Source organism: Oryzias latipes, chromosome 1, assembly GCF_002234675.1.
Source record: "Oryzias latipes chromosome 1, ASM223467v1".
In the NCBI taxonomy this organism is placed as follows: Eukaryota; Metazoa; Chordata; class Actinopteri; order Beloniformes; family Adrianichthyidae; genus Oryzias; species Oryzias latipes.
In genome coordinates this window covers 16,936,362-16,945,475 of record NC_019859.2, presented here as the reverse complement: position 1 = coordinate 16,945,475, position 9,114 = coordinate 16,936,362, and positions in this window count along the sequence as shown.

Sequence of the window (9,114 nt, the reverse complement as noted above, 5' to 3'; positions counted from 1 at the left end):
TATTATAATAACAATTTTAATAAGTTATAAGTAGTTTACTAAAAACAAGTCATGAGTCACAAATGAGTAATAATTAGTGATTAGCTAGCTACTAAACTACTCTCCAATCCAGATGATTGTTCCTCACTGTAAAACTTTGCTAATTTTTCTTAATACTATTAATACTATTTATTATCTTAATACTATTTAGTACATATTACTAATTAACTATAAAGCTTTATTTTGATTGCTGGTTTAGAAAAAATCAGCAAGTTTTGGTTTGTTTTCTTGACTTTTTTTCTCTTTCTGTTTTCCTAAAATAGTTTAGATTTAGATAATAATTTAATGCAGTTAAGAGTAAAGATAAGAGCTTTAGTAAATGACATTGTCAGGGGTCAAAGGGTGGTTTTGTCTCCATCACCGGTACTTTTTTTTTGTAATGTCGAGTCACCTGCAGTGAGAATCCAGATGAGACTTTGATTATCAGCACTACTTAAGTGTTTTTCTGTCTTCAACAGCCAGCCAACCTTTACCCTGTGTTTGACTTTCTGATAAACCCAAGCCCACAACACTTTCCAACAATACCACAAAGGCTGCTTATGAAGCAACCTGCCAAGCTACAGAGGCCTAAATTCACCTCTATGTCAAGGTGCTCCAAATAGAAATACAATTTGGCTTCAGGGGGGCTTTGAGATCAATGTAATAAACTTACAAATGTGAAGAGTTACACTGAGAAAACATTCTTCAGCAGGTAATTGCAGTAATTACACTGGTAGCAGCTCTTCAGCAGACTCTATCCACAAAGGGGAAGACATGTTGTGTGAACACCTGATTGCTTGCACACAAGATGTGGCTTGTATTGGCCTTTTCCTTTAAGAACAGATAATCCAGGAGTGTCAGTGATTGAGGAGGTACAAATCCCGCTGTAACAGACACACAGGTGGCACTGGAAAGAAACAGCATACCAACCTAGATTTCTTTCTCTTTCTTTCTTGGCCAGTTACCATGCAAGCCTGAGTCACAGGGACAACCTCCCTTTGCGCAGCCCAGCCTCACAACGGGCTCTTGCTGCTCGCACAAGTGGACTGTTCTGCATCGCATCCTGCAGCAGTGCTCATGCCTGAATCCCCCCAACTCAAGTCGTCCTGGAAGATAAGAGCTTAGGGGCTTAAAAAATGAGCCACCACCTGGCTCATTTAGCTCTCGAAATCTTCCAAAAAAAACAGACAAAAAGAAGGCCTTTTTTTCTAAACAGGCCTTATATGATCTAACAAACAGTGAAAAACAGCTCTGTTCTAGATGCTGAGGTCTCTTTAGCAGTTGCTAGGCAATAAAGCAATGAATGGTGTTGTTTTTTTATGCTGAGAGTTGGTCAAAAAAAATCCTTCTTGCCTGCACTGTAAATATATATTTGGGAGTAAAAAAAAAATCAAGGTAGAATTGAATGAAGAGTAAAAATAGCTTAATTCTGCCCATAATCAACCTGGCTGTCCTTGCTCGCTTAAACAACACCCCTCGTTTTCTAATGTTTTCTACTGAAACATTTACTTTCTAACTCATGACTGTTAGACTGATTTTCTAGTTAGAGTTTATATATTCTATGTTTGCACAAAAAAATGTGGATTTTATGAATCTTGGCTTTTCTAAAATCCATAAAGGTTAGCTGCTCTTCACGTTTGTAACGGTGCAGAGGTAGAGCGGTTCACCTCTGGTCGGAAAATCGCAGGTTAAGGCCGTGGGACACAGCCACTAAACACATTTTGGGCATTTTACAAGAATGACAATTGGCCATACGTGAATATACGTAGAAAAAGTGAGAAAAGTTCTGAAATTACGTGAAATTTTCACAGACCTATTATGAATGTACCACATTTAACACTACGTAAAGTCGTTTAGTCAGAGTGTCAGTCAGTCGTGATCAACCGGTCGATCTTCAAGGAAATGAGGGTAGATCGCAGGCCAGCAAAGATAAATAACCAAAACAAATAAAAATATATTTCAAAAAAATCTGTCAGTAAATTAAAATCCTCACCAAGAAGTACATGACCTGATTGACATGCAGAACGGCCAATCGAACATCCTCTGATACATACGTCGCTGCACATGCGTGTTTAAATACACTGAGCGCAAATTCTGTCTGTCATCAGAAAGTCGCTACTTGCCCCGCAGCACGTCAAGTCCCCAGCAGAAGACCACTCCGGCCCACTGGAGTGTTTATTGAGGCCCTCATCGCCCGCTAGACTCTGCAGTTCCTGCCCGATGGATCCGAGCTCACTAAAGCAGCAGTGTTTTCCTGTAGCACGCGCTTCTCGAGTGGTTCCCACGGAGCCAGCCATGCTTTAGAAATGTCATGCTCCCCCCATTGCATGATATACTGCAGAGCATGAAATACAATAGTCACAGCTTATTGTTTTTTGCAATAAAATGCTTCATCTGTTTTACGCCCCTTTTAAGTCTAGGGGCCCTAGAAGAGCATAATGTAAAAAGTAATGGTTTTGTCACCAAATTTAAATTAACAAAAAAAACAAAAGAATTTTCTCTATACAAAGATTAACACATTTATTTACAAAGGAATAAAAAAAACCGAAAAGAACTAAAAGTGAAGCAAAAAGACTTCAGGGTGAACAGAGGCCAAAATAACAAACAAAACCCCCACCTATATGTATATATATATATATTGGTTGGTACATGTGTGAAAACTCCATTAGACATACGTGGAACACTAAAGGGCCGTACACACCGGGACGAATATCGGCGCACGTTATTCGCCAGCGTTTTTCGCCACGTTTTTTGTGTTCACACCCAGGCAATTTTCGCTGACGATGAGCCGAGTGAGTATGCAAATTCATTCCCTGACATTAGATGGCGCTTAATGTAAAACAGAAATACCCCCTGTACACAAGGTGGCGCTGCGCAACTTTACGCTTCTTAAACTCACTTTTCACTCAGAAGAAGAGAGCAAGTATTTACGCGCTTGTCAGAATCATACAACATATAGAAAGAAGAAAGAAGCAAGAAGAAAGAAGAACATAAACAAAGAAATTATTGTTCTGTTGAATGATGAAAGACGCCGGAAAAGACGCCGATTTTGGGTACATCCCATAGTTACGAGGAGAGTAGAACATGGGGAGTTTTATCGACTGGTACAAGAGCTGAAAATGCATCATGAGCGTTTTCGGGGATATTTTAGAATGTCCGTCAGTGAGTTCGACTTTTTTGTCTTATTTCTTCACGGCAGTGTAGATGCTACCTGCCGTATATCTTCTTCGCCGTTACGTATGTGTGCTCGGCAAGACAGTTTTGTTTTTAAGCGCCCCCAAGTTGTGTTTTACTGTAACTTCAGAAGCGCCAGACACGTGTGCAAAAGCGGCATTCTCATTGGTCGTATTGTTTTTGACGTGGTGCGTCAAACCAAAAAAACGAACCCGAGACGTTTTAAAAAAAACGACACTTTTACGCGTGGCGTTTTTCGCGTCGGTGTGCACACTCACATTGGTGCCCTTTGTTTAGTCACGAAGCGTTAAACGTCGGCGAATATCACGCGCGAAATTTGTCCCGGTGTGAACAGGCCTTTACAGTCGTGGAATTACACAAATTTGCATCTGCATATCGCACTATTGCATAAGTTTTACGCAATAATTTCATATAAACTTTAATACACATGCGTAATTCTCAACCGACCCAAAATTTTGAACTGCTCAAAACCAAATTTACATAAAGACCCATTGGCCGAAACCCTCGACAGACATCTGCACACATCGACAAATGATAAAGGCAAGAAACACATATGAATTACATAGATCAAGCAAGTATCCCGTAAGACAGAGATTTCATACATGGAAAATGTGCAAAATGTACATAATGGCTGTGTGACAAGGCCCTTAGGGTCCCGTTGTGTGTTGAAGTGTCCTTCCTTGGAGAAGACACTGAACCCCACATTGCTCGTGGTGGTTGGAGGTTGGCGCCACCGTAAGTTAACAGAGTGTGAATGTGTGTGTGAATGTGACTGAGACTATAAAGTGCTTTGGGCCTTCAAGGAAGGTAGAAAAGTGTTATATAAATATATCATTTATTTAACCAGGTAGTATCTTTTGTAATGGAGCAGAAAAAACAGGCTGTTTACACAAGCAAATCTAAAATGACAGATTCAGGAAAAGGGAAGTGGCTTTTCTGTAATCAGTACAAAAACTCTCCAGGCTGATGAAAACTAATTACTTTTTGCAAACCTGTAAAGCACATATTTGATATGGTCATATTACAAATTTTGCACTGAACTGAAGCAAACTGACAACAAGACTCCTCTGTCCACTGCTAATGCTTGTGAGAAGAAACAAGGACTTCAATCAACTCAGATCCTTGACTTTGTATTTGATTTATTCTCAACACTACTCCATGAGTCTTTAGAACTTCTATGAACAAAAATTCTTCCTCCTTCTTGTACTGAAAAAGAAACCTGGGTGAACATCAAATAACGACAAACATTTGTATTCCAAGCCAAAGGCTTTTCCACAAGTGCTTCATCTGCCTCCTTAAAAAAGAAATGTCAGCTGAGAAAACACAACACTGTGCTCAGAGGCTGCATGAATACCTGTCTTCCTGTTTGGAAGTCAGAGGATTTGGGTGGCGCTGAAAGCTTGTCAGCAATGGCAAACAAAAGCTTTGTGTTGAACCCCCGAATGAACAGAGTAGACGTACAAGATATTGAGCTGGCCGTGCATTTGTTCAGAAGTTATGCATAATCAGTTTTCTAACCCATAAACAGCTTATTTTAATCCTGTCAAGCCCTTTACATCAAAGAACTGACATAAAATTCATATTTTTTTAATTTGAGATATTTTCTTTCTTTATCTTTAATAAAATCATTTTAAAAAATTATGACATAAATTCTATCAATTTTGATTTGGTCGATGATTTGTTACGTTTTTGCTCATAAAAATGTTAGTGTAATACACAAAAATATTGACATGCTTGTTCAGGAAAAAAACACTTAATTCACGCACTGACTTCAATTTAAACCACATTTTTAACATACTGTCACTGTATTATAAAGCATTTATCAACAAATGTGCATTCTTTAAATACAGCGAATGGTCGTTTTAAAAAGAAAAAAGCAGAATGACATTAGATGAGTTGTTCTCACTATGAAATTGTAAAAGTTATCATCACAAAAGTGTTTTTGAGATTTCATGGAAGCAGCCATTCAGACATGGACAGGAAAAGCCCTTGTACTGCCCCTAGTGGAATGATGATGAACTACAGGACAGAAAACATGTACCAAGGAACATACACGATGGGTTTTTAAGAAAAGTTTGGATTATGCTAATGAGATTGGGGTCTCAGAAACACACGTATCAAATATAATACGAGTGGTGATCTAGGGTTAATTTAATAAACAGAGCCAGAAAATGGTCATAGACACGTGCACAGCAGTGCATGAAGCCTGTTTTCAAAGACTTTTCAACGAAAGTGGTCACTTTAACGCCTGTTGCTGAGGGCATAGTTACCCTTTCCTTTCCTGGCTTGAACTAGAAAGCAGTTTCTGGTTTAACGACTTTGTTGCTTCAAAAAAGAAAAAGTCACTTTCTTTACCTTTCAGGCAGCACTTTCAACGCTGATGATTACATTTTTTGATGCTTTTTTCATTTTACACTACACTTTATTTCTCAGTCTCTTTAAACCAAAACCGACTGGTTACATTTGAAGTTATTTCCACCTTTTAACTTTTTATTCTGTCTTTGTAAAGCTGGATGACATGGGAGAACCAAAAACACTTATAAAGTTGATTAGAAAAGTTCTACATTTACAGGGCAAACATGGGAAAGTTCTCATTCTTTTTAAGCATCGCAATAGGAAATTTAAAATAACTGGAGGAACGTTTCATTCACAAAAGGTGTTTTAAAAGAAAAGCACACAAATGTCATCCCTTTGTTCAACAAGTTGCGTGCCATTTTGCGCCCACACACGGAATGAGTTATAGTGCGTTGCTCAAAAGACAAGACAGCAAAGCTTTGATTCATGGGAAACACAGAGCCAAAAAAACCTCCCTGCTTTGCTCCTCTCCGCTTTGGTGTTGAGACAGCAGACGCACAGACAGAAATGAATCCGTGTTAATGAAGTAGAACAAAATAAGGATGGTGCTCAACCTCCACGGCCACCCTAACATGCAAGTCTATTGTGAAACCCAGGCTCCTTTCAGGTGCAGGCATGGGTAAAAAAATTCTCATGTGTGGCTGCCTTTGCTCTGTGCAGGCTGAGACATCTATGAGGTGTTGACACACAGATCCTAACAGAGCACCAACTGACACAGATGCACTGACATTTGCAACGAGGCATAACTTTTAATTGTGAGCTGTGCTACACTGCAGAAGTGAATTACTGTCGCGATCAGGCAAAGGGTGAGTCACACTGTTAGTCAGAGAATGAACCGGATCCGTAAACTACTACAGATACCGATAAAAATGGAAGATTACATTCAAACGTAGCAACACATTTTACAAATAGATCAAAACTAGAAATAAACCTTTTTGTTACCTTTTAATCACTTTTAAACTTCCAGAAATGGAGACTTGGACATGAGTCACACTTAGGTCTTGCATGAAGAGTCACTTGAGACTTGACTTTTTTTTATTTGGCTCTTCAAATATAACATTTTTACTACGTTTAAACAATAATCAAGCTTAAGACTTAAGGTTTAAGACTGCAAACACAATCTTTTTTTTTTATCTCTCAGCACAGGACATCAGTCAAATGTCAAAACAAAAGTTCTATTTATGATGCTTTTATTTTGGAGATCCAGAAACACCAGCTGCCTTTGTTATGTTTCCAGTAGTTTATGATGAGGAAATATTCCTTTTAAACATAAATGTTGAGACGGAAGACTAGACCTGAAGTTAGAGTTAAATACTTCAGACTTACAAATGACGTGAGCTTCTTAGTACACCACATATCCTGCCACAGTGGTGTTTTCCCCGCAGACCTCAGTGAAGCACCCTTGGGTTACAATCCTGCAGTTTTAAAAACATAAAGTCATTACAGCAATGCATGGGCATTAACCAGAAGTTAATAAATGCCTTTACAAGATTTACAGAAGCAAAACAAACTGATGATTATTAGCTGCTGCCCAGACGTTCAGAAAGAGCAAAAACTTAAGCAGTTTACTGGTCTGAAGCATTTCAATGACAGACAGATAAATTGTTGCTTCCCGTTTATGTGGAAAAGGTCGTTGAAGCATTTTAAAATAAATAAAAGAGTAAAACAACAAATGCGACCCAAAGTTTGGTCGTAAAATGCCAAGATAACTATAATTGAGTGCTTCATATCTGATCTTAAAGGTCTAACTGAGCATGTTAAATGTGTGGAAGCCACACTTTATGAGACTTTATAGTGGAGATTCACTAAACTGCAGCTAAACAAATAAGGAAGTAAAGACAAAATTAGAGTTGTTTGGTCCTAATGCTTGGCACAGAAACCAAATCTCAGAGAAAATGTGAAGCTTGATGGTTGGATTTACTGCCACTGAACCAAATAAATTCATTAAAAAATAAAATATAAATTCTGAAAAACTAAAGCCATTGTCTAACAGCCACATTTTTTTTCATAAACCCTTCTTTTTTCATAAACATTCCAAGTAACAAATCCGAATCTAAATTTCAAACAGTAACATCACTGGAATGGTTTGGTTACTGAAATGTTTTGACTGTGCACAAAATAAGCCCCCAAAACCTAAAACCTAACCTAAAAAATTATTGCATCCCTACAGCCTATAAATTCCTCCACACAGAAAACTTGACTAAAACATACATGCTGTAAGGCCCTGAGATATTTGGTTTTTTTCAAACTATTGACAGATTCTATAGATATATGACAGGTGTTTCTTCTTTTGATCTCCTCATGTTCATGGAGAGCGACTGTGGAGGGCAGACATTGATTTAACGGCGGCTCCCAAAGAAGTGAGCTGCTTCAGTTATGTAAACTGGGCCGAGTTTGAAGCAAGTCAACCGTCAGGACTTTGCATCCCCACCAACCCCTGGAGCTTCCAATGCAAACAAGATGCCTTCACTTTCTCTACGCTGCCCCGAGCCTCACACAGTATGCACACACACACACACACACACACAGAAGAATGGATGCAAAGTGTAATCCAAAAATGAAAAAAAAAGAATGTACCATTGTTAAATGGGTGTTTTGTTATTATTATTTTTTATGCAGATTGTCATTATTGCTCTTTGTTATAATAAAAGGTAATCGTTAAAAAAAAATTCTTAGGACAAACTTAATCTTTTAGAGCATAAAAGATTTTTTTTTAAAGAAAATCAAACTAAAAAAGTAAAGATTGTTACAAAAATAAAATATAAACAAACCAAATAAAACATTTAGAAGTCTTACATTTTGAAGTACTTTTAAAAAAGGGTTCATACATATCTGGGATTTTCTTTTTAAATGGAAGGGTTTCTTTTTTATTATTTTCCTCTCTGAGGGAGGAAAAAACAGAGTCAGGACTTCAGCGGCCTTCCTATCAGTCCACCCACTGCTGTAATAACAGGTCATGTTTCACTGACTTTCTAGATCTTGAAGGAAACTTATCAAAAAAATCTTTAGTTTACTTCCAGGAGTTAAGTATATTAACATTTACTGAAGTATATTACTTTAGAAAATGAATTGTTGTGGGTTGTTGAACCCTGGAGAACCCAAGAACAAATTTCTTCTAGGTTTTTAAAGTTAACTTGACATTTTTTATTTTAAGTTATTTTATTTTATTTGTTGCTCGTTTGTTCATTTTTGGTAGCAGGCATGAACAGTAGCCAAAAAAATAAAATAAATAAATCCATCCATTTTCTTATAACCCGCTTTATCTCTTTTGGTCTCAGACGGTTGCTGGAGCCTAGCCTGTTGGATGAAGACGGGGTACACGCCAGTCCTTAAAAATAAATACATCAACTAAAATAACAAAATAAATCAAAGAAAAAATAAAAATACAGTGACCAAATTTGACCCAGTAGGTTCTCCAGGCTAAACTTTCTGTGGGTGGAAGGGCAGAGAACCTTTCAGTACCGTAATGGTAGTTTATTAGTCTTTGCTATTAAAAAGAATTAAACTTTTTAAAAAATTTAAAGAGTTGAATGCATCTACATTACA